Below are 25,874 nucleotides of genomic sequence, written 5' to 3'. Positions count from 1 at the left end.
GCATTAGCCAATAAGGGAAATGGAAAACACCATACCATGCAAAAGAATGCTATCACCGTAAGGGCTTCCCTCCAATATGTAGTCTGACCTTCTGTACACCTGAATCCGTGTGACAAAAAACTTACCATAATAACCAGCTTTGCTTGGGCATTTCTGACAGCTGATTGTCACTTTTTCCCCTATCAATATAAATATTCTCAAAACTAGCACACTGTTCAAATAATTGTTTGAACTATTTCAGTTCCAAACAGATAATGATGTTCTGCAGAACCGCTTATAAAATAAAACTGGAAACAACCTAAATGTCCATCGGGAATGATACTACTCTATCTACGGTATAGCCATACTATGGACTTCTCTGCAACAATTAAGTAAGATAGATACAACGGATTTATATTATATGTTCTAACATGGGAAGATTTCCAAACATGAGACGTATTAAGTAACACAACCAAGTTCGGTACTGATTTGTATGAGCATAATAGCCATTTACGGAAACGAAAAAAGAAAGCATGTATTTGTCCACAGTACATCTATATATCCGTAAATGCACAGCAAAACACCTAGGAGGTCAAGAAGGTCAGAGACTGGGGATAGTGGTCGAAGAGCACTTTATAAAGTTTTAATTTTTGAATCAAGTGACTGTATTTGTCTATTACCTGTGCAGTAAAAACAGATAAAGATGCTAACTGATGGCCAAGCAAACAAAATACCTCAGAGCTAGGGATGTGAATCAGTTGTTAAAGCATATAAGTGCCTTCAGCTCTAATTTCCTTTCTACCAGTCAGAATTCTGGGAACTCAGCAAGGAGGAAATTCTTGGCGTGGTCATTATAGGACTTTGAAGTCAACCAGGTAAAACAATTCCTTTGAATCTTAAGGGAGGATTTGCCTACAACGTTCCTAGCTGCTTTAGTAAAGGTAGGGTCATCTGAGGATTGCTGTCGAAAAAGTGGGTTTTTTAATGACTGTCCATCTCACCTCCTCCAAACTCTGCCATCCCACCGAAAACTGAGGCCTTGCAGAGTGAAAATGAAGGGCCTGCGACTATACTCACTTTAAACACCTAAGCTTTCTAAAACTTCTTTCAACTACAGGTCTCTTAAGGAAAAACTGTCAAAGTAACAAAGATGCAAAGTGGAAACAGATGTTTTTTCTGCCCAAAGTGCTCTCGGGAATGGCTTCAGATATTCGTGTTTGTTTTCTAAGTAACTGTACCAGCTGACTTTCTTGTCCACCACCACAGCCCCCGGCATGCTTCTTGGGCCCCTCCGGGTACACAGGCTCAAACAGGGCCTGGCCCCCCGCAGCCTAGCTTTCCAGCAAGCCCTGAAGACAGAGGAAGGCCTGGGGCTCTCAGTCTCAACTCGGCTTCGGAGCCACCAGCGCCCCCCCTCCCTCTCCAAGCCCCCCAAAACGGGCCTGAGAGCCACGCTTAGCAAGCCAACAGAGGGTGATGGCATTTTATTCTCCGGCTGAGTTCATCTTTCCCTTCTGGGGAAGGGCGGCCCGATGGGAAGGGTCTTGGGAACACACGCTCTCCCCTTTCAGTTCACGACCCCCTCCCCTAAGGCTTTGCTTTTAGGCACCTTAGTTGCTAAAGGCATTTAACTTTAATTCCATTTGACTTCAATTGTGTCCAAATTACTGCAAAAAGGAGGAAGACAACAAGCTGTAAATATGAAGAGAGACAGAAAATCATTGAGAATCCTGCCTTTATGAATATTTGATGAAGAAAGGTTAGATCCATAGCTGGTAAATTATAAGAAATTATGTCCATCATGTGACTCTGTCAGCAAAGGTTAATACAAATGGGTTGGGACTTAGTTGGGATGACAACGCAGATTAAAAAAGATTTGTCCTGTCCTCACTGCAATTAGTTTTTCTCCTATTATTAGTGTAATAGAGTTGATCAGTAGGATTATGGCAACAGAACAAATGTGCAGTGAAATCATTTTGTGTTTCAGACTCGCATTGCATTTTCACAATAAATTTTTCATCTCTGCTAATCTTGCCCTTAATTGTGTGGTTGCTGTGGGCAGGATCCAATTATTAACTCTTTTGATCCTACGATGCCCTTGCCATCAAGCGCGCTGATTACATGCAGACCGAGCGGGTGATCCTGCAGCCACGGATCCCGTGGCTCATTTAGTGCACGCAGAAAAACGGTTCGTTTTGCTCAAATAACGGCTCCAGTCAAGTGTGAAATTGTTTATAATTGTGTTATAGGATTTTGCCCAGGTTAAAGGGCTTCTTGGGGCTTCCATTATAAACCTCGTTGCTCAGGTATTTATGATTCATTTTCCACTCTCACAAATTCTGAATTAGGCTTACCATTCTCTGCTCAGAGGGCCTTACTGTTGGTGCTGTTATTATTATTATGTTGCAAAGGGGATTAAAGTAGTCAGCCCACGTTCTTTGTACCGAGGCAGAGAGTGTAATTGATGTCAAGGCCGGTAAGCTGGGATGTAGGACAAATGGCACGGTAGACCCAAACAGCGAAAGGCATAATTTACCCAAAGGGTAGTTTGGATTTCCAGGGGTAACTCTATGCCCTTTCCAACCAGGCTGAAGAGCTTGAAGACTGAAGCCAGAGGGAGGGTGGGATGAATACCCAACAACTAAAGGAAGACAAATCAGAGGGCATTTAAGTTTCTAGCTATTCCAGACCAGGCTCTCTCGGTAAGTAGAAACACATGTCCACAGCAGGGAGCCAGCTTACTTGGCTTCATGACGCTCCTTCTAGAAAACTCCATTGCCCTCACCTGAGGTCATCCTTTCTTTGGATGCCTACCTATTGCGAATTACACACCTTTCATAGGGTTGCTACGTGTTTTTCAAAGGAGGGATACGGCTGGTGGAATGTGTGAAGATCCACCACAGGATAGAGAGAAACACGACTTCTGCCATGGAAGAGGCCTGTGCAACAGAGGGAAGACGTAGCCGGTGGAGTTACCCGCAGCAGAAAAAAGGAAACGAAAAAATACAAATCAAAACACATCAGTGTAATATATGCTAATCAACCAAGAGACCCTACAGGTCCAATGCAGAAGACAAAATATTCTTCCAAATCTCAAGCAAGGCTAGAAAATCTGGATAACTGGGGAAAAGCTGTCTTGGGAAGGGTTAACTGTGACAGCCACAAGAATAATTGGAATTGTCATGCCCGGAGCAATCTCACTGTAGGAGCAGTGTCTAAGCAAGGTCCACTGAGAGGCCCCCCTAACTGAAGCGTACATTCTGCCCACACTTACGGTCATCCCAAAGTAGGAAATTTAACACATCAGGGAGCCTGCTGGATTATCAGATCAACTAATCAATAGCATTGACAATATTTCTGCCTAAAAGCATGGGGGAGCAGTAAAGTAAGGTACCAAAGCAGACACGATCTTTGCCAATACATTACCTTGGACCTTTGACTCCTGCCATGGGCCCCAGAGGCACATGACTTTTCTTCCCAAGACCTGGGATTTTCTGCCTAAGTAACTTTGACCTGCTTGAGTTCAGTCAATTGCATCCTTCATTAGGAATTGGTACAGGTGACATATCCAAATGGCACAGACCCAGTCTCCCAGGCATCTGAAGCAGCATGTCGGGTCATGCTATTACCCGCTTTCAGCGGCCCTCCCCGCCAGACTCTGTAAATCTCAGCTGTGTGTGTGTAACAGCGGCAGACTCAGTGGGATACAAATAGCTTCTCCGTGTATCTGGATGGCTCTTGAGGCTTGAGCTACCTGAAGAGTTCTGTCCCCTCTGTGTGACCTACACCTGGCGGCTTTTGGCCACTCTCAACTCAGTGAATTTAATGCTCCAGAAAGCAACCAGATTTCATCAGTGAGGATGAAGCTAACTCAGAGAGACAAAGAGAATACGCTTTTCGTGTCCCCGGGTCTATAAAAGAGCATTTGGGACAACACAGCACCCAACTGACCCAACCCACACCAAGCATGCTCTGTGGAGTCCGGCCATCTCCCCAGAGGCTTCCTTCTGGTGTAGCAATCTGGGGGCCAGCCTCCAAATACCAGAAAGGACCCCGAATCTAGAAACGCATTTGTAGTTGGTAGAGACAAGAACAAGACGAGGCTCTCGAGGGAAGGGGGCCCACATTTGTTCAGTACCTGGTATTGACCGGCTAACCTATTTAATTTCCCTAACTCTCCCGAATTAGTTCAAAGTTTGCTGATAAGAAAACTGAGGGGTAGAGAGAGAGAGAGAGAGTTGAAATAACTTATCCAAGGAAGAGCCAGTCCGAGGAAAGATCGGGATTCAAATCCAGGCGTGCCAGGCTCCAAACCACAACCCACAACTCTTCGTAGCACCTAGCTTGCCTTGTTTCAGCCAGAGAAACAAAAGGCCGCTTCCCAAATGCAGTAAAGGCTAACAGTCGAAATGTCAACCCCACAAAACTTCTGAAATCCCAGAGCATCAGATGGCCGGACGGTGGCACCCTTTGGAAGGAACACTGGTGCTGGTGTTTGTCCTATTCTCAGACGGGCTATATAATGGGGGGGGGGGGGGGGGGGTGCACACAAGAGAATCAAGGGGGTAAAATGCAGAACTTATTTGGACGCGGATGCTTCATGGTCCGCACGCGCACCAGTCACTGGGCGCTCCCGCTAGGACAAAGCCAAGGTTTTCTGAAACTGGCATATTATTGTAGTCCTCCTGGCTCTGCTGTAACTATTTCAAGGACTATTAAATTAAACCCTGGAGACAGTCTCCCTTAAGATAAAGAGCATGCTTTTTATTGTGCCATCAAAGGAGACCAGAAAACCTGAATCTTTCAGCTTTAAAGACAACATAATGAGATCAGAGATTTTGCTTGCAAAGAAATTAACTTTCGGTTAATTAATGAAAGTAACCTTAAACAGCGGGCGTGTTGCCAACAACCAGGGCACTATAATAAAAAGGGGGGGGTGTGTGTGCAGATAATGGGCTGCTTTCAAGGGGCCCGGCTCAGCAGCCCAGAAAAGAAATTTGATGAGGATGCTGCTTGTAAATTTGATCTCAAATTCTTAAGATGAACAAATAATAGTCTTATCTGTAATAAAGTCGGCTACAAATGCTTTCTTTTCGCCCATAATTTTCTGTTCAATTTAGATAGAAGATTTAATTAGATGTTGGTGAAACACCAGTTATTTAATAAAACCCTTAATAAAAATCTAATCTATGGTACATAGAAACCACTGTAATATAATCACAATTTAAAAAATACATTTTAGAGTATTTACGTTTTACAGTGAAGAAAAAATATATATGTGACGTGTTCTGTTTTTCACTCAAGGGCCAAGAAAGTAAACCCAGTAAAAAAAACAAACCAACCAGCCTCACACTGCAACCCTTTTCTCCTATCACATAAAGTTTGTTTTCAAAAAACAAAGTTTTCTTTTGTCATTTGCAACCAAAATGGTTCCTTGAACCTGAATGAAGGCACGGAGAATGATCCCACTCACCTCATAAAGATTTTCAACTAAAATTTGCTTATCATGAGACACTGACTTTTAAGGATTCCCGAAATTGTATGAGAAACAATATGGTTCCCGACCTTTGCTAAATCGAGCCATTATTTTTCTGTTCTAGACTATCTGCAAGCTCGAAAGTGAAGACAAGGTTCTCTCCTGCCTAAATCCAAAAGAGTAGAACAAGTTAACAGAGCATTAGTGACCCCTAGCACATCTGAAAGTGAGGTTAAGGCCATTTTGTGTATATACTCCTAATCTCTAATATCTTGACCAAAGGCAGAATTCTAGACTGGACATCCTGAGCCCCAGGGTCCACTCAATATGGCCAATTCTTAGAGGTCATGCTTCCTACATTTGTACTTCGGTATTGGTGGGAATGTTGGTTTCCATGTGAAGTTGCTCGTAAGTTTCCAGCCTCTGGAACAAGAATTAAATGGAACTGAGATCCAAACTGCTTGACACATTGGGTGGTCTGCTTTTCACGGGTCTATTGGAAGAGAGTGAACAGCATGGAGGGAGTGGCATCACCCCAGACTCACCAGTTCAGATTGTATTTCCTATTGGCCATGTCCCTTTCATCAATATTCCATAGCTCTCCCACGACTATTTAGGTAGAAGAATCAGACTATTTAGGTAGAAGAATCAGATAAACAGTAGGGGTGAGACTTAACTGAGGTAGAAGGAGTTAACATCCCTGGTCCGAAGGGGCACGTGAAAAGCTGGTGGAAATCTGTTTTCCTGCTGTGTCTCTCCTGACCTAGCACCAAAACTAAAATGCCTATTGAATGAACTCTGTGTCCTTGGCCAGGGCCATGTGGCATCCCTGCTCATGTCTGACTTGAGAAGGTCACTGTTGAATGCATCTGGATGTTGTGATCATCCCGATTTAATCATCAGGATGGGGTTCCAGTGGCTTCCACTGTATATAAATTTAAATAATGGCCCCTCCTCTCGGAAGGAAGGAAATCCACGGAGTTTGCCCATCTGTTCCACGAGGCTGTTCATTTTGAGTTTCTGATTAGATGCCTCCTACTATCCTATGCATGCCGTAATCTCCAAACAATGCCACACTGTTTGGGGGGCATTTCATGATTTATAGCGCTGGTTATTTTTGGTTCCAATCGAATTCCTCTTTGGCTACTGACACAAGGGCTCGGCACAGACTGGACATGGCCAGTGCTCACTGAGATATATTGTCCAGGTGGCCAGTGGGAATCTATCAGCCACTCCGGGGCCACGCGGCCACTCAAGAATGTGTCCCGATTGGGTGTCAGATTGGATTTCCTTTCTGTGTCTGCCATGCCAATACCCACATGGCTGACTTAGCCACTCACACAAGTTCAACCCCAGACGGGGTTGGACTATAAGCGAAATCGGGGGCCTGCCACAGGGTTCCTGGAAAACGGAAGGAGGACGTGCTAAGAAAACTATCTGAAACAGTATCTAATTGCCCCCTTTCGGCAGAGCGGGGAGAGGGGGTGAGGCTGCTCCACTAGCCTTGTGGTTTTCTCTTCCCAGTGTGCCACTAACTTGTCAGTCACTTCCCCTCTCCCCTCCCCAAGCTGGCTTCACCTGCTTTGTAGCCTTGCCATTCCCAGGGACAAGAGACACATTCTTCTGTTGGAAATACACAGACACACACACACACACACACACACACACACACACACGCTGATGTGCTCCTAGCTCCAAAAAGCCCAAAGGGCAAAAAGAGAAATCTCAATCCCCTTTTTGGGTATAAAGCACAGAGGCAGTCTCAGAAGCTTTTTCAAATGTTACCATTACAATTAGGAGACAGGAGGTTTTTGCTCTGCTTGTGGGTTTCACACAACATCCTGCCTCAACAGGATCTTTTGGAGCCTGTGACGCCTCTAAGCACGAGCTGTTCCTCCAGCGGGATGTTGACTTTTGTGGTTTATTAAGCAAGCAATGCCTAAGTCAAAGTACACGCTTCCAGGAGAACACAGGTGCAAGTGCTTCAGGCCAAACTGCACAGAAGTCGGTCCTTTCTCCCATGGGTTCATTGAAGAGAATGCTCCCTAACAGGACCAGGGTGATGGCAAACTTTGGTGTTCAGACAACAATTACTGAGCAGGTCATAAAAACCATAAAAGCCACCTAAGGTGTCTATCATCTTTGTGTTGCTGGGAGGTCGCCAAGGTTCTTGGGCGTTGGGCCCTTCAGACTGATATTCAAGGCAACCCAGCTTCAAGGTGTTCAAGAAGCTCCAGCTTCTTGGTGGGGGGTCCTAAGCCCTTACCCATTGGCAGCTTAGCCTCGCTGGTTGAGGTCCTGAGCTTTGAAGTGTAAGAGAGGCTCGGGTTAGAGCCTTGACTGTGTGACTGACCTTGGGAAAAGGACAAAATCATGCTAAGTTTCCTTATCTCTAAATGGGGTTACACATATCTATTTCACAGAGCTGCTAGGAGGACTGTGAGATCATGGGATATAAAGTACACAGTCCAAAGTCTGGCACATAGTAACTGGCTCAATCAACGACAGCCTTTATTATTAGTGTAATATCTTCCCTGGCACTTGGGGACTACAAGCTGTGACTCTTTCGTGACAGTCATTCCATCACTGTCTTTAGCAGTCAGGAATGCTTCTACTATTCTTATGAGCATTATGATTAGCCCTCTCTAGTATTTCAAAGCATGAAAACCATCCTATGGTTGGTAGTGACAGCCACCCGAAACAGTTTCAGGCTCTGGCACAGAGGTGACAAAATGGTGCCTCAGAGGCCACCGTTAGCTCGTTTTTATCTTGACCCAAATGGGATGGCTCTTATAATTTTTTTTTTAAAAGGTGAATTAGTTATTTAGAGAAAAGAAAAGAAAAGAGAAATGCAGAGATTTGGGTCAAAAAAAATCAAGGCTTCGGTCTTTGCTTCAGAATGGGAAGATCTGCCTATTGGGGCCAGTATTACTGGCCGGAGTGGAGTAATGGTTGCACCCTTTAGATGGGATGCATATGCTCCAGTCTGAAACAAATCCCACCTCCCCACGCTTGGCCTGCTTCATCCACCTCTGTTACCAGGTCCTTCCCCTGTAGAAGAGTCAGCCCACTTTTGTCACCATTAGCCACCCGCTGGTTGTCTATTTGGCTACTTCCACCATTCTGCCATTTTGCTTTCTGAATTTGTAGTTCATAAGGGCGTTGGAGTTGGTTTAGTACTGTCTCATGTTGACCCCACTCCACAGTAGTTCCTTGGGTGGCACCTGAATGCTTTCCCCCAGGGTGACCGTCATGTCATTTCGCTCCTCACTCTTGGCACATTTACTTGCACGTTTCCTTCTGTGACATCAGCCCTGGCTTCACTCAGATCTAGAGAACGTGGGAAAGTATCAGATCACAAAGCTTGGAATCCAGCTTCATTCTCGGTTTGGCCATCTTCTTCCTATATCTCTCTATTATCATCGATTGTGTCAGCAGACACTGAATTCACTCGTTAACACTCCCCCATCTCCAGGGACATACTTAGCATATCTGACAGCTGAAGCAGGCCATTTATTACACCCCTCTCCTCTATATAACAGAATTATTCTCAGGAACAATCCGATAATAATCAGTAATAATTATGGTCTTGATTATTCTCTAGTTTAATTAACAACGAAAGAAGAAATTCCAACTGAAAAATATTATTCAAATTCAGTCAAATCATTTGTGCAGAGAATTAAATTTTCATTCACTAAATAGAAAATTATTACCCAGAGTAGTTTGTAAACTGGTTCACTGTTTTAATTTTTTTTTTAATTAATTAATTTATTTATTTTTGAGAGAGAGAGAAAGAGAGAGAGAGCGAGCAAGCAGGGGAGGGGCAGAAAGAGGGAGACACAGATTCCAAAGCAGGCTCCAGGCTCTGAGCTGTCAGCACAGAGCCCGATGCGGGGCTTGAACCCACAAACCGTGAGATCATGACCTGAGCCGAAGTCAGACATTTAACTGACTGAGTCACCCAGGCGCCCCCTTTTTTTTTTTTAAAGAAATTGTTTTAATGGTTTTTTTTTTTAACTTATCTTTGAGAGAAAGAGAGAGTATGAGCGGGGAAAGGTAGTTCACTGTTTTAAACAAAAATACAAACTTCAGGGGCCACATAGTCTGGCAGAGTTGAAGTACCCCAACTGTGGCTCCTTTGCCTTAATCACGGCCAAGCACAGTTTATTTTCACATTCTGTTTAGATGCAGGAGTATGTGGTGCCATGGTGGTTGGAGACATATACTACACATGAGGGGAGCTCCTACACTTCCAAATGGCAACGGACTTACTCTGAAATGGACAGGTGTAGCTGAGTCTTCGTGTGTCGGTTGCTGATAATATAACTGAGAATTCTCTGAATTAATGTCCGTGCAGAATGCTATGTTTATTAAAGGATACATTACTAAAATGTGCTAATGTGAAGCCTCCCCCCCCCCCCGCATAGACATTATTTATTTATGTTTGTATCAGAAAACTTCATGAGTAATTCAGAAAGTGTGTAGAAATTAGATCAATGGAAGATTTTTGTAGAGAGGAGTACTCTATCCCTGACGTTGTTCTGAATTCACAGAAAATGGTGGCAACGAAAAGCAGACTGACTCTTGTCAGTTTCATTGTTGTTTTTAGATCTTCTATAGACCATGCAGCCTTTACTGCCAGCACGGAGTGGGCAGAGGGAGAGCTGGGTGGACCGTTCCCACTGCCCACTCTTGGTACGTCACTGCCCATCTCTTAATTTGATTTCTGCTTTTTATTGTTAAGACATTTTGGTTTCCTGACCCCCCTTTGGCCCAGAACTTTGGTCTGGGTCTTTGATCTTCTCTTCCCAAGTCCACTAATCTGGATTCTTGATCCAATCGCCTGCCATTCTGGCTTCCAGACCGTGCTTGCCTCTTCCTTCTGACTCAGCTCCCTACCCCAAACCCCTCACCTACCTGTGCCCTTGCTATTGCTTTTTTACAGCTCACCATCCTTTGCCTTTGATAGTTTCTCCGATCATGAAAACCTGCCTGCCTGACTTAAGGGGAACTCGGTAAGCTTTCTTTCCTGTCTAGCTGAACTCCTGGCACAAACTCCACACTGTCCTACTGTTACCTAAATTTCAAAGTGGCAATCCCATGAAAAGCATCAGTTTTGATGCTAGTGGCTTGGTGGGGAAGGTGGCTAGGGTTGCATCCTTGGTCTTAGGTGATACCAGAGAAAAACTGCTCAAGTGAATGGGTGATTTACTAATGGCAGCCAAGCTTACCAATATCAAAGCTCAAATAGGTAACAACGTCTGTAGGTGTTGGGCTTGGTCTGGGGTTTAATGCTTTATTTGACCCTATGTCGTGTCTACTGGGCTGCCCTTCGCCATTTGTTTAAAAAAAATTTTTTTAATGTTTTTATTTATTTTTGAGAGAGAGAGAGAGAGAGAGAGAGAGAGAGAGAGAGAGAGACAGAGTGCGAGTAGGGGAGGGGCAGAGAGAGAGGGAGACAAGAGAAGCAGGCTCCAGGCTCTGAGCTGTCAGCACAGAGCCTGACGCGGAGCTCGAACTCACGAACTACGAGATCATGACCTGAGCTGAAATCAGATGCCCAACCTACTGAGCCACCCAGGAGCCCTTGCCCTTCACCATTTGTAATGTCCATTTCTCAGGACAGTATGTTGCCTGATAGCAGAATTTATGGTCTTTAGTTCTGAGATGTCAATAAAATCACCTGGCCACGTGAGGGCCTTCTCCAGTACGGTCTAATACAGAATGCTTATCTTATTCAGGCACAACATCAGCTTTTAATATCCTCCTAAATCTGCAAATCAATCCCTGATTTTTAAGATTTCCTTGAGAGGAGTCTTAGGCAGCCTGGAGTTCCTTTATACATAACGATGATGATGCCCATAACTCATATCAGTTAATCACATATGCCAATAATCACACATGTCAATAACCACATAAGCTAGTTAACTGGGATTGTTTTCCTCTGCTTTTGCTTACGATTTTGACCTATTGTTGTAAGAAACAAGGGCTTTCAAAAAGGGTAGTAGTTGTGCCTCATCATTCTGGAAAAATCAAGACAGAGTTTCAATATTTAATTCTAAATCCCAAGCATCCATTATTAACACACACACCTTTGCTTATTTGCAGCAAGGAATAATAATCTTAGCCTTTTATCCTCTTTCAAATGAAATAATACCAATGAGGCATCTTAAGGTGTGGCTATGATAGGCTAAATAACGATTGTGTCCTTTTTACCCTCTAAAATCTAACAAAATATCAGTATCTAATGACATAGGCTGCTTAGTTCCACATGGTAATTTATATGTATATAATATATACACTGCATATGTCATCTATATATACATATGTATATGTATATATGTATATATATGTATATATATATATGAAACAAACATGTATGTGTATGCAAAATACATAGGACATGGCCAGTTTCAAGGTCTGTGTAATGGGACATCAACAGTTATATCCGTGTTTGAAGGACGGTATTCAAATGATGTTCTGATACTCTTTTCCATACATGCTTGCTTTGTGCAGTTCAGATGTTGCTCATTTCTGTATAGCTATTACATGTTTCTAGGATGCTGCTTTGAAAAATCTGGGCCACCTTCAAAGATTTTATAAAGTGACTCCTTTATTCTCATGAAGAGGAGAAAGGCGGGTTAATCATCTATTGACTCCTCAGCCTTATTACTGGCGAAAGCTCTGGCTTTGCTAAATTTCCGCTTTTTAGTTACCTAACAAACATACATCAGCAGGAGGTGCAGATAAAGATCGAAAGATTAAGCTTTGTCACTCAAATGATAATTAAAAAGAGTATTTTAAACACACTGTAAATACGCACAAGCCATCATAAAATCATCAAAACCCTGCCAGAGCTCACCACCTCCAGAGTATATAGATTATCAGGGAGAGGGATATTGATGTTAAGTCTGCTTATCTTGGAAGATTGTCATTAACTGTCCCAAGCCTGCACTCAGCCAGCCACCTGAGCTAGGGGAAGTCAGGGAACCTGGCTTCACACATTCTCGTGGCAGATTAGTGGGATTTGGAATGAGCAGTTTCATATGCATTTAATAGGGATCCCTCTCTGTTCACCTCTAGGATTCCTTAAAATATATTATTCCGAGGACTTAAATAAAAACAACAGAAACCGAGATTCTGTTGTCCTGCTTTAAAAAAATCATTTCATATACAGAATAGATTTAGGAAAGCAGATTAATTTCTGCGAAAAATTTCATTTCTAACATGTCATAAAAAGACACAGGAGCCATGTGTATTAGAGGCATTCAGTAACATCACCTTTCATAAAAAGAAAAGCTTGTCAGCACAATCTTATTACGATGTCATGCATTGTTAAACTGGTAAAATATTTCTGTATATTCCAATTAGTGCAACCATCTACTGGCACAGACATTACAGAGAAAACTATCTTCTTTAGAAAAAAAGTCCTTTCCACTGGGAACCAATCCTTTGTTTGACAATTCAGAGAGTGTTATTTAGAGATTTTAATTGCTCAGTTGATCTGTGGCTGGATCTCAATAATCAAAACAATAAAATTGTTGGTTTCTTTTCTTTTTTTATTTTTTGACAACTGTAATAAAATGCCAGTAGTGTCCTGGGATAGTTAACTCAAGCTGGATTGACACCGTCATATTCTTTTTCAATATCTTTTTTATCAGCGAAAAACTAGCTATTGCTTAAAAAGTAAAAAGTACCTTAATAACGTTGCCATTATCAAAGATATTCCAAGTATAACTTAACGTCCACATGAAACGTTCAATCTGGTTATAAGAATCTAATCTGATTATCTGTGAAAAGGGTCGACAGTTCTTAATTAAAAAGAAAAAATTCTTCAAATCCATTAGAAAAAAGCCAAACATTCCAATAAAAATGGGCCAAGCCACAGGCAAATATTTCACAAGAAACAGAAATAGATATTTAAATATGAGAAAATACCGCTACCTCAACAGTGATCAAAATGATGTCAATAAAATCAAGGAGACACTGTTCTCCTAATCTATGAAAATGAAGCAGTTCACACCAGTTCACACACACACACACACACACACACACACACACACACAGTTTCCAATGCCGGCAAAGGTACGGGCAAAGGGGTTTTGCTCACGGGCTGCTGGGGGAGACTATAATTGGTTCAACCTTTTGGAAGAACATTTTGGCAATACGTGTCAGAGGCCTTAAAAATGTGCATATCCTTTGACCCAGTAATTCAATTTCTAGGAATTTATCCTAAGGTGACAAATATTCTCACGAAATTTTCAGACAAGGGGACTCATCCCAGCATTTTATACGATGTGGGGAAAAACAGACAGCCTAAGTGTCCAACAAGAGGAGAAAAATTAAATCAAGATGGCATATTTATACAAGTTTCTATTAACAATCATGTTCCCAGGGAATGTGTAAAGATATGAAAAACTGCCCATGATATAGTAAGTGCAAAGAGGCAGGTTATAAAATACTATGATTCTAATTTTGCTTTAAGAAGTATATGTGAACATATGTGTGCACTAAAAAAACTTAGTACACTAGAATATTCTTAGTGGTTATCTTAAGGGGGTGGGATTATAGGAGCCTTCTCTTTTCTGTCTGATACCGCTCTGAATTGTCAAAAACTGATTTTAATTACCACAGACTGCAGCTTAACTTAAAACATACTCATTGGAGAAGCAAACTCAGACGTACTGAGCCTTACAAATGTTTCCTACTATCTTTTCTAAACAATTCACCTTATGGAAAGTACACGTAGACCTAAATAAGTTTCTTCTTCTTTTGGAGAAGAGTCTGGGAGATAGCTGCATAATGACAGATTTTACAGAAATGTGGAAAGAAGACATTTACGAAAGTTTACAAGGGTAGAGCTGGCAGTTTGGATGGTCGGGTCCCTGGCCTGAGAAAACAGTTCGTTCGTTCTACGATGTTAACCCACCGGACAGAATGTAGGACACCCAAAACAGGCCATTTGGTGCCAAGGGAAACTGAACATTTGGGTTGGCAGGGACAACTGGCTATTAATAACAGCGGGTAGGAGACACCCAAATCAGCCATGCATTTGCACTCAACTTTGATTTAAACGTTTTATAAATGCGGAAATTCTTCTTTTCAATACTCATTTTCAAAAAAAGAGTTCCTGCCAGCCACCGCCAGCTTTCCTACTCCCACCTTCTCATCCCCAACACCCACATTGGGGGACTTTCTGCTTCCTTTCTTGAGGACAAAGGAGCCACTGGCATGAGCTCGGGGACCACACACATTACTGCAAACCCAGGCCAAGTCTGACCAGGAAGCTGAAGACCGCTATGAGCTTGCTGAGGTGAGATGCTTCTAAGTCTTGGGAATTCTCACTCTGAGAGTAAAAAATGAACTCGTCTGCTTCCGCAAGAGTCAGAGCAGAGACATCATGTTCTCTAACTTGACCTGCCTCGGGTCTAACCTCCCTGCTTCTACAGTTTTCCTTTTCTACTGGATTCCACTTGGGCAGAAAGGCATCCGGGCGCTTAAGAAAGCCATCTGCTCTGGCTTATTTGAAGGATGAAGGCATGGGGGGGGGGGGGCAACAGTACATGTACAAGAAGGAGAAAAAGGAATTTTCGGCAGGTCAGCAATTACTGATGTCCTGAGGGAGCAGCTCCCCTGTGCTGGGTGCTTTAACTTGTTTGTGAGTACCTTATCGCCTCTGACTTTGAGTATCCTAGAACACCAAAGTCCTTCTATCCTCAAACCCCAGCCAGGGTGACTCTTGGTGACTGTCAATATTAAGGAATATTTCAAAACACCAGGTTTCAGAGCTAACTTCGCCACAGGCTTCTTCAGTTTGAAAACGAGGGGGTGATTTAGATCCATGACCAATGGCAGCACGTACAAAGGTGGCCAGCTCTTCCCTCCTAAGACAGGAAGCCCATCGTGGCACCTGTCGCTGGTCTCGTGAGCAGGCTGATTCCCATGAGGGAGGGGGCACAAAGCTGTAGCCTGGGCAAAGGAAGATGGACAGCCTGTCTCGGAACCAAGCCTTGCATCTAGATTTCTGAGTCTGCTTTTGTCTCAAGGCTCAAGATTTCCAAATTCAGATGCAGAGCAGAATCCTGCCCACCCCCCCCCCCCCGCGCCGACGCGAGCCACCCCATCTCTGCATACTGTTCACTAAGCGGCTGCGGTCTAAATAACTGGAGGGGATGCTTTATGCTTGGCCACCCCTCCAGCAGGAGACAACGGGCTTTCTCGTTGGTGTTCAGCAAACCCCACCGAGCCACCGCCGATGCCTCATTAGAACGCAAGACACTCCTGCCAGCCCTGGGCGCCGCATGCTAGCTGCCTGTGGTCTGCATCTGTAGTCATGACAGACGGCGGAGACTGTTGCCTTCCACTGACGACCAAGTACATGATCCACTGCAGCTAATCAATAGGATAATGGAATGAATCGATAGGAAAGATTTTTAGAAGGTCTTAATTAAAGAAACACTTGCAGATACAAATGATGTCTTCAATGTATTGATAGTGCCAAGGTGAAGGGTTAAACACAAACAAAACCATCAACTTTATTTTGCCAGCATGCCTTCCACAAGAGAACAACCTAGCAGCCTCCTGGCCCCGGGGTCGGCCCATTAATCAGTCCCTTGTCAATTCCATGGCCACACTGTATGGGAAAATTAGGCTATGATCAGAAATTTTCATTACGAAACGGCAGCTCAAACAACAAGGAGAAATAGACCGTTGCGCCCCCTGTCTGGCCGTCCTTTGCCCCTCAAGTGGGAGCAGTGTTCCACACAAACACCAGTTCTGGAGGCAAACGCCCCTTCTGATGCGATGCACAGAAATTAGAATAATTAAAGAAAGCCTAAATTGATGGATCCCATTTAGGCAGGGGAATTCTCCAGCGAGCCTTCTGCTCAAACATGTTACATCAATATTTTTGATTCCCTCGATGGTCCTGCACTAGGTACTGGTTTAAAGAGACATCAATCTGTGATGTCAGCATTTATCTAATGAACCTTCAAAAATCAATGTCCAGGATGGCCTGTTACATGCAGGCACCCAATTTGTCCACTCTCCTAGCCTTACTGGCTCAACCTACGGCCATAATAACAGCAGACGTGGACTCAAGTGGTCAGGTGGGATGGGTAGGCCAGAAGAGGCTGAGATTACACAGTCGGTCTCCACCCGGGCCACTCAGACGCGATACAGGGACGAAACAAGGAAGCCACGATACCCTCCGGAACTTTCAAGGGGCCTCCTAGCTCCAGACATGCCCATCCGAAAACGATCTCCTTTTTCAACATCACTCCCCCTCAAAACGTATCTTGCCCTCGCGTAGTTGCCTGACAGGATTTTGGTCGCCTTCCTGACAGCTATGGTAATTTCCTGCTTTTTGGGTTACTCGACTGGGATTCCCATTTAGCTCCACTCAACAGGAGGCCCATGCTTAGTTCTCTCCTTGTTAGTGTTTATGCTCAACTCATCCTCACCCTTCTGGTAAGAGGGCTCCTTGACACTGATATCTTGACACCCTCGCAGGCAGAAGAGAAGGCCTAAGTTTGTCTCACTTCTTTTTGCCTCTTTAAAATAAATTGGCCTGTACTGGCTGCCATGAGGCTGAGTTATTTCAAGTGCATAACTCAGGGTGACAGGTATGCCATTCACTATGCCAGTATTGGGTCTGCCTTCTAATCTCTGCTTTCATTCACGGTGGTTCTATCTCTCTTGACCGCAAGAGTCAGTCCTGGGAGCGGTGTGGGGCTCGGACAGTTGTAAGATGTGTTGTGTGGGCTGAATTAGCTGTTGTACAATTCCTGTCTATCTCATTGAATACAGCTTTCAGCGGCCCCTCGTGCCAAGTTTGAGTCCAATTAAACTACAATGAAAGGTACCATGATTTCATTTGCTTGGATTGTCACATTTCAGAAGTTCAGTAGCCTGCAAAATGTTCGCTGTCTCTCATTAAAGCCAGTCCCGGCAACTGTGTAAAGGCTCTAATTTAGCTGCTTTTTATACTCTGCTTTCAGCCCTGAAGATGGCTGCCTGCAGGGAAGAATCCTAACGTGACCCGAGATATCGGAAAGCGTTTCTGACCACACAAATGGAAAAGGCTCAAGAATAGCAAAACTGACTCTACAACAGAAATAAGGTAATATTCTAAAAGGCTCTTGTTACGTTTTCTGGCGTTGCTCTGGAAGAAGTCTTGCTGGAGGAAGGAGGGGTGCGTGTGCGTGTCTGTGCATGTGCCTGTGTTCGGGGGAGGGGTACGTCCTATGCGAAAGAATTATCAGTACGGTGATCCCATTTTCAGAACCATAACGAAAGTAGATGTACACTTAAAAATGAATTGCCTTTAATCGAAGAGTGCTATATGAAATCAGGTTTGTTCTGGAAATCTGACATGGATTAGACACTGGATAGATCTTAATTGAGTCCCAGTTGGGCTTACGGAGAAAGAAAAGAATCACCATTCTGTGGACTGTGACTATGCTAATTCCCATTATGGCTCCGGTTTGATGAGGAAATTGCTATACAGATGCCAGCAATGTCAATTACCATTTACTTACTGTTTACGAGATGCCAGGCAGGATGTTATGAGCTTACATACACTGTGCCATTTAATCCTCTTGATAACCCATTTTCCAGACAAGCAGACTGAGGTACCGAGAAAGTTAAGTCACTTGCTTGTAAAGTCATGGCTGGTGAAAGAAAGAACTGAGAATCGAACCCGGGCCTGTCTGATTCCAAAGCCCTTCTTCCTAACCATTTGCACTCAGGTTTCGGTGGCGAAGGCTAGTGCAGTCCCCGGTGGCTTCACAAAATAAAAACTGGCAGGCGCACTGCGACAGGGGCGATGTCTGTCCTGCTTCTCTCCGAGTAGAGATGAGCATGGCAGTGAGTCAATCTCCACCTCGGCTAATGCATTCACTTTGGAGGTCAGGGATCTTCTGGAGAATTCCAATCCGTCTACTAACTTTTCCATTTTCAAAAATAACGCTTGTGAATAGGGCTGTTTTTTTATTCCTAATTACGAAAGAAAATTTAGAGAATTGTGGAAATGCCCAAAGAAGACAAAATAAATAACCCACGACCCCACTGCCCATATATAATCATTCTTGGTGCAGATTCTCTATTGCCTTTTTTTTTTTTTTTTTTTTTTGGCCTATAAAACTTAGGATTTCCAGTATTATTTGCTCTGAGCTTGGTGTTTTTCTCAATGAGTATGCACATCCACCTAGACTACGTGTTGTGTCCTTCCTATGGATAAATGTGATTATGATCACTGGATTAGGTTGGCTGCTCCCTGAACGTTAAACCTCAGGTTCTTTTAAATGTGCTGTTGTCTCAACTGACTCCATGGAGGCAAAACATGGAACCTTTTTTAAGGCCCAGGTGCTGAGAACAGTCCCAGCTGGCTGAGAACCGAGGTCAAAGAGGCCCTGGGTCTGGCTGAGTGTGTCAAACTCTGAATCCCAGAAGCTTAAAATGTAATCAGAGTTCCTCCTACCAGCTCAGGGACCCATGGATCTTCTAGTATTCCTTGAAAAAAAAAAAAAAAAAAAGCCCAACATAAAACCGAAGAGATCAGTTTAATTATGTATGCGTAAGAAATAATCAAGATCAAAACATGCTTTCATTTTCTCGGCTAATTTTTTTTTCTTTTTTCTTTTTTTTGAAACACGTATGGTGGATATTCTTGCCCGGAAGATGGAAATGATACCTCAGCCCGCAGCAGTCAAGGGTTTCCAGAACTAGGGCTGCTGCTCTTTGCCTGGCCCCGGGAAGGGTGTGATGAACACAATCTGAAATCAATATCAGGGAACAGTTACTGCATCTCAATATTATTTCCCGAGATGGGCCACTGGAAGAGGAGTGGGAGAAGAGAGATATATGTCAATAGCTTTCACGAAGCACTCCACGGCCATGCACAAAGGGAGGTCAAATAACTATCAGCCGACCAATCCCCATTGTAAGTAGTAAAAATGATAAAATCAATATTATTAAATAAAAAGTTAGCACTGCTATTGAACTCTCTCATGATCTTAGCAGCGCCTGGCTGAAAATGAAGGAGGCTATTTTCCAATCTCTTTAGGGGCAAATGTTTAGGATCATAAACATTTGCAAAATGTAGGGGCAGATAGATCTTTCTCACGTAGAAGCGGAGCTGCGGGGGCGTGTGAACAATGGGGCCAGGTAACTGTCAGCTCGCTAGAAAACAATGATCTTTCCCACTCAGGTGAACAGATATTTTGAGGGCTGCCAAAGACTACATCATTTAGAGCTGGACTTTGCCCCTCTGTCCTTCAGGGGGACAGAGGTTGGGCTGGCTCAGGGCTTTCCAGGAAAAGAGAAAAGGTCCTATTTGCTGTCCTTTCCAATCCTGAGATTTGGAAATGCACCAGGGGGGAAAAAAAATCACGGGAGAGAAAAGAAAGAAAAAGAAAAGGAAAAAAAAAAAAAAAAAAAAAAAGAAGGAAGAAAACAAGGGCATTTCAATAGCAGAGAATTGACCTATTCTTGTCAGCCCAGAGGACTGTGGGGAGGCTTCTCAGAGCCAAGAACGCGTTCTTTGCTGCTGGCGTTGGGTGGTTAATTGTGCAAGCAGAAGGTAGCATATAGCAGGTATTGAAAAAGATAAATTTAGAATAAAGATAGTCCAGCCAAAAATTCCTATGAAAGCAGCAAGCTCCAGTTATATCTGGAGGAGGAAGGAAAAAAAAAGAAGGATGTGTAAAACTGAGTGACAGCCCATGGGCAAGACTGCATTTGCTGCTCTGACCTGCATTTAAACACAGAGCTGCTTAGCCTTTTGAACACCTAAAGTTGGCTCCCTTGTTTGCATTTCATAGAAACTACTATAGAAAGTAAACAAGAACCTTTGGTGAATTATTTAGCATACAAATAAACCAGCAAAGAAGGCTAAGTAGGCCTATATGAACTAACTGGATTGAAATATTCATCTGTAAATAACCCTCCAATCTGGTGCTTTCACGTACAAATACTACATGGAACATTAGACACAACTAGCTTCTAGGGATATTTAGGCTCACTAGAGAGCAATTTTTATGTCTACTGGCATCTGTGGGTAGTGATATGGACTGACTGTTAATATAACCAACATAAAATTTATGTGAGCACTCACTGAAATAGCAACACACTGTCAGACAGCTGGTGGCTGATGCAGAGCACATGCGGATTTTATATGCACTGCGTAAACTAACCTTTGCAATAAAGATTTAGCAGGTTTATTAGTTTAGGAAATCGCTATAATTAAGGATAATTCATAATGGCCGCTTATCCACTCTCCAGCAATAGCTAGCTTAATTTAGGCTCCATTTCTTGGAGCCATAAATAAGTGAGCTGCTATCTTCTGCACAGATGTGGCATTCAACCTGTTCGTGTTGGCTGGTTTTTGCTTGTGTTTTAATCAAAAGCATTAGTAGATAAGACTATAAAAAGCACCAGGTTTGAAATAAATTAGCAAGAAATGCATAGGCAAAGTCTTTTTTTTTCAACTACCCCCCCCACCAAAAAAAAAGAAAAAAAAAAAAAGAAAAAGAAAAAGAAAGTAACCTCTCCCTCCAGAGGTAAAACAATTAAAAATAAATAATCCTTTTAAATGTATTAAAGGAACTTTCATTTACAAACCCAAGGAGAGAGAATGTGACAGAGCAATAACATTAATGAAGGCCAAAGAAATACGAGTGTGACCTCTCTACAGTATTTCCATTTAACTGTGCATGTAATTAAAGGCTGACCTTTGCAAATGCACCACACGCTGACGTGTGGCAGCTTCCCCTGTGATCCAAGCACAGGCTTCGGGGACGGGAGGTTTTCAGAGCGCAGTCGCCTGCCTTCAGTGTCTGCTCTCTGTCCCCACTGACAGGGACACCTTGCCGGTTGGTCCTTAGCAACACCTGACACTCTTCTTCCGTACATCCACTCCATCTTTGTGATACAGCCTGTGCGCCTGGCACACGCTCAGGCCATGAGTCAGCAAAAGGCAAGGAGTCCCAGAAGGTGGGTCTAGATCGTCAGCATCTCCGATGCCGGCTGGGTGGTGAGCATGCCCTACGTGTGGGGCCCTCTGCTAAGCCCTCCCTGGCCTGGTCCGAAGAGCCAGCCGAGGGAGACCTTCCCTTCTGGAGATCTCCCCCAGAAAGCTACAGCTGGCTGTCATGGGGATTTGGAGTCATATAAAGGGGGAGGCTATACAGAGACTTAAGAGTAGCTTTGTTCTTGAGATTTTCTTGACTGTGGAGTTAATCCTGGTGTAATGGAAAGGGTGTTGGTCTAAGAGTCGGAAGGTCTGGGCTACATTTCCCAGCTATGTCACTCAACATCTGCTGTGACCCCAAGAGAATGAGTCAGTCTCCCTAAGCTTCAGCCTCCCCGCTTACAAAGTGGGACACCATCCCCTGTCCCATCTAGCGCACACAGACTGCTCTGAGGACTCAGGGACACGGTGCCCACAAAGTCTCCCGGGACAGCAAAAATGCCATGGTGAATTCTAGCCCAGCCACTTGGTGGGGCGTGGGGGGGGGGGGTTTCTCCACCTCCGAGATCCCCCACTGTGAAGTGGGGCCACTGCTATCTGCCAGTGAAGAAGATAAAGAGAAATAAGGTGGTGTGCAAAAGTCCACTCGAAAGGGCGCTACTGGGTAAGTTACCTGAGCCAGGTGTCCTCCTGGGAGTTTCAAGTGCTGCTTGTTGCTGGCCCACGGGATGGGTTCCAAATACACCAAAGGTCCTCACAACCCCTCAGACCAGAGGCGGATGGTGAGGAGGACTGGCGGGGGGGGGGGGGTGGGAAGTGCTGAGGGAACGCCATGCATTGATGGGCACGATGCCAAATGTGCTGGGAACATGAATTTTTAAAAATTGTTATCTTATTACCAAAATAATTTTTCCATCCCTGGGGGAGTATTGAAAGGCAGCTCAGTTTTCTCTCTGAATAGTCTGACCCGGTGAACAAAGGGAGAGCCGGTGACAAGGATCAGTGAAACGCTACAGAAGACATTTCTCTCCCAAGGCACTCTCGTTGAGAAGGTGGGTTTGGTGCCGAGACGGAGGGAAGCGGCATCATGGGACACTTGTTTCATGGACAAGGGCTGGTGCGCAGGGAACTGACCACAAAGTTGGTCAGTGCTCGCGGAATGGCAGCAAATGAGCAGCCAAGGACGACGGAAAGAGTAACTGTGACAAGTGTTAGCACATCTCAGCTCTCCCTGGCGTCGGTGCCCCTTGCCTGAGGTGCCCCCCTCACATCGCGGCCAAGCCATGGGGTAGGCGGGCAGGAGCCGGACAACTTCCGGGACAGCCTGTGCGGATCAAAGTGAGGACATGTGCAGCCGGGCGAGGCCCCTGGCTCGCATTTTGTCGCAAAGGCCCTGGGAAGCGGTGTGACCTCAGCTCCCAAGTTAATAAAAACAGCCACAGGGCTCCGGTCAGCCACCTGAGCGCCAGTCTCTGGCACGCTTACCTGTAGCCCCGTGGTGGCAAGTGGCTCGCCCCCCGCCTTTTTGTTTTATCCCCACGCAGGCCTATTTAATCAGGTGTGCACTCGAGAGATTTATATCCCCTGGAGAAAGTGATCTTGGCAAAATAAAAGTCTAATGCTGTGGGTTGTAAAATAGGGCTAGATCCAGAATGGGGTAGCAAGTGGGGTCAGGCAATGGGTTGGCCCTTCCCCATTCCAGCGTTCCGACTGAGAGTATTAGCCCGAAATGAGGAACATATTTATCAGGGAAATCTTTTATTCCTTTCAAATAGAGTTTCCTTTAGGAGTCAAAGTTCACAGGAACATTTACCTTGCTGGTGCACAAATTGACATATTTAATAAGGCTTCTGGAAATTCGGAATTTAAATCACGGTTAGAACGATAGGGTCAGACAGAACATGTCAAACCCAGAACCCAGGGTCAAAAAAAAAAAAAAAAAAAAAAAAAAAAAAAAAAAGGTTTTCATTATCGCTGAATTAGTCTAAAACATTCTTAGCCTCCAAAAATTCGAAACTAAAATACGGTATCTTAAAACCAACAAACAGGGCCCAGGATTTTCTCGAGAGACACAAAGTTGTGAGGACCTGCCTAGGCAGGGAAACACATGCTAAAGTACACAGCCCACAAACAGAAGTCATGAGAGGAACAGGAGTTGTAAGAGTCTGAGCTACACAAAACCCTTTGCAGGAAAACAGAGCTTCTCAAACACAAGTGCCCTGCGTTAAGATCCCAGAAGAAAAATAAGCAGCTAAGTATGGTGGAGGGGGATTAAGTACACATCTACCTATGACAAAGGCAGGTAGCAAAGGAACACGACAAGAGGACTCATTCGAGGGGGAAAAAAAAAAGCTTAGCACTGTTATTTTTTTTTTTAATTATTACATTAAAAACCGCACAAGGACTTGGTAGATGATTCTCCACACCCTGCATGGAGCCAGCTTATTAATGCTAACAATCGTGGTCACTGTTCTAGAAAACATACTTGAATATCGGTTTGCTTCCATTCCCACTTCCCGCTAACATGCGCTTCAGACATAGGACCCATCGTGCAGAAACGTCTGGGTCCTCGATACATTTAGGCTTATCCCTGGGGCCAAAATATTCTTTGTAGGTTAAAGAAAGCAGAGAGTTCTAAATGGCTGTACAACATCTCAAGGCTTCTGTCCCAATCCCTGACAGGGACCGGAGGAGGCTTTACTCTTCGCCGTGATGCTTATTTTCACCTCGTATCTGTTCCATAACTTTCCAGGAATCTCCGAGAGCACAGCCAGGCATTCATGACCTCAAGAGTAATTAAAACAAAGCGTACTCTGCATGACATCAACAAGGAGATTCACGAGTGTAGAACACGGTGCTGTTTGGATCTCCAGCCCGGGTGGGAAAGGGCAGATCCGCCTGGCACATGGCTCGTTTCTTCAAACGATGTCCCTCTGAATTTCTTTCCTTGAAGAAAAGCAGATTCCCAACCAGAAATAACAAACCTTTCCAACAGAAAAGATAAATACGAGGCCCCCTGCTTCCGTCTGCCCTTTGCCTGGTGCCTCTGACACTTAGGAGTAATATTTTGCTAACTATCAAAACTTGGATTCATTTCATTTGCAGATGGGGACCCCTATTGGTATGAAAAAAATCCCGGGGAAAATGGAAACTGAACGCAGCCTTCCGAACCAAACACCCTTGATCTTACCAATAAACACCCACCATTCCATTGCACAAGGAAAAACCGAGTTGAAATCCTCCTTCACCAACACCCCCCCCCCAGGCCCAGGAAAGCCTGAGCGCCCCCCTCCCCCCCCCCCCCGAAGCCAGGCTCTGAAGATCCCCCCCTCGCGCACCCCGCGGGGGCGCGCACGTGCACACGGCCGCTCTCCTCCAGCCGCCGGTGTCACTGGGGCTGTAGTCCATCTCTCTGCTGACACATCTCCGTGTTGGGCAGGGTTTCCAATCCTTCATGACTATCTATTTGTCACTGCAGGTGAGTGGTGGCACTCAGCCTGATCCCCAGCCACTTTCACAGTTACTTATCTGTCTTTATGGATTCATCCTGTGTGTCAAGCCAGCGCATAACAGCATTACTGTCAGGGTGACAAAACTGTCCCCAGAGTGCCACAAATGATTCTCTCTCCTTCTGGCTGCTAGCAGGGGAGACAGTGACACTGCCTCGCCTCCCTCATCCTTCTCCGGCCCCCAGCCCTGGTTCAGCACCTCCCCCTGCACGGAGAGCTGGCTCCTGATGGGTTCGGGAAGAGCAGCCTTGCAGGGTCTCTAAAAATGAAGAAGAAAAAGGGGGCAGGGCCGGAGCACGGCTCTTCCTGCGAGGCGCCCAAGCTCTTGTCGCCCGCTGCTCGGAGGTGAGGCACCCGAGTGTTTAACACCTATCACTGAGGCAGCCAGGGAGTAAGTCCTCCCTCTCTTCAACTCCCAAGGCCTGTCACTTTCCCACCCTCCCAAGCACACGCACGATCCACAGGGAAGGGACCGAAAAGGCCGTGAAGTGCCAAGCCCGTAAATCTGCACGGCAATGGCCAGCTTTTAACGCTGTCATTTCCAGAGCAGAAATATTAACTGGAACTAATAATCAATATTGATTGCAAGGCTGCGCCGGGTTTGCCAAACGATCTGCAATCATTTTCATGAGCCGACGGCTTCAAAAACAACATTTCTTTTGTGTCTTAAATGGAGCCCCCCGTTCCATTTTCCTCCACAGGCTTCCTTCCAAATGTAATTCTGACAGCAACGCGGTGCCTGTGGCCATGTTACTTGGAAGGAAGGTTCCTGCGTTTCCTTTATTTTAATCCCACCACGGCATGCCAAAACTAACGCGGCAAAAGAAACACTGAATTTTTATTGCCACCAGAAACTTGCTTGAGGATCCCACGCTAAGGCATGCTAGTCCTAAACCAGGTCCACAATCGCTCCACTGGCCTGCCCGGAGTGACCTTCTAA

The 25,874-nt window shown here is 44.6% G+C and overlaps 1 protein-coding gene and 1 long non-coding RNA gene across 3 annotated transcripts in view; one reads left to right on the top strand and one right to left on the bottom strand.

The window, feature by feature from the left end:
- The window catches only part of FTO (FTO alpha-ketoglutarate dependent dioxygenase), a 393,904-nt gene that overhangs the window by 17,988 nt on the left and 350,042 nt on the right, over nucleotides 1-25,874 (bottom strand). The gene's annotated exons all lie outside the window — the stretch shown is intronic.
- Nucleotides 16,714-25,874, top strand: part of LOC123579160 — a 21,863-nt gene continuing 12,702 nt past the window's right edge. The window contains exons 1-2 of the long non-coding RNA XR_006702657.1: nucleotides 16,714-17,315; nucleotides 17,455-17,576. This is a non-coding gene — a long non-coding RNA (uncharacterized LOC123579160). The remainder of the gene's footprint in view (nucleotides 17,316-17,454; nucleotides 17,577-25,874) is intronic.

Source organism: Leopardus geoffroyi, chromosome E2 (assembly GCF_018350155.1).
Source record: "Leopardus geoffroyi isolate Oge1 chromosome E2, O.geoffroyi_Oge1_pat1.0, whole genome shotgun sequence".
NCBI classification, from domain to species: Eukaryota; Metazoa; Chordata; class Mammalia; order Carnivora; family Felidae; genus Leopardus; species Leopardus geoffroyi.
Note: the sequence above shows the minus strand (reverse complement) of the source record. Positions and strands in the feature narration are given on the sequence as shown.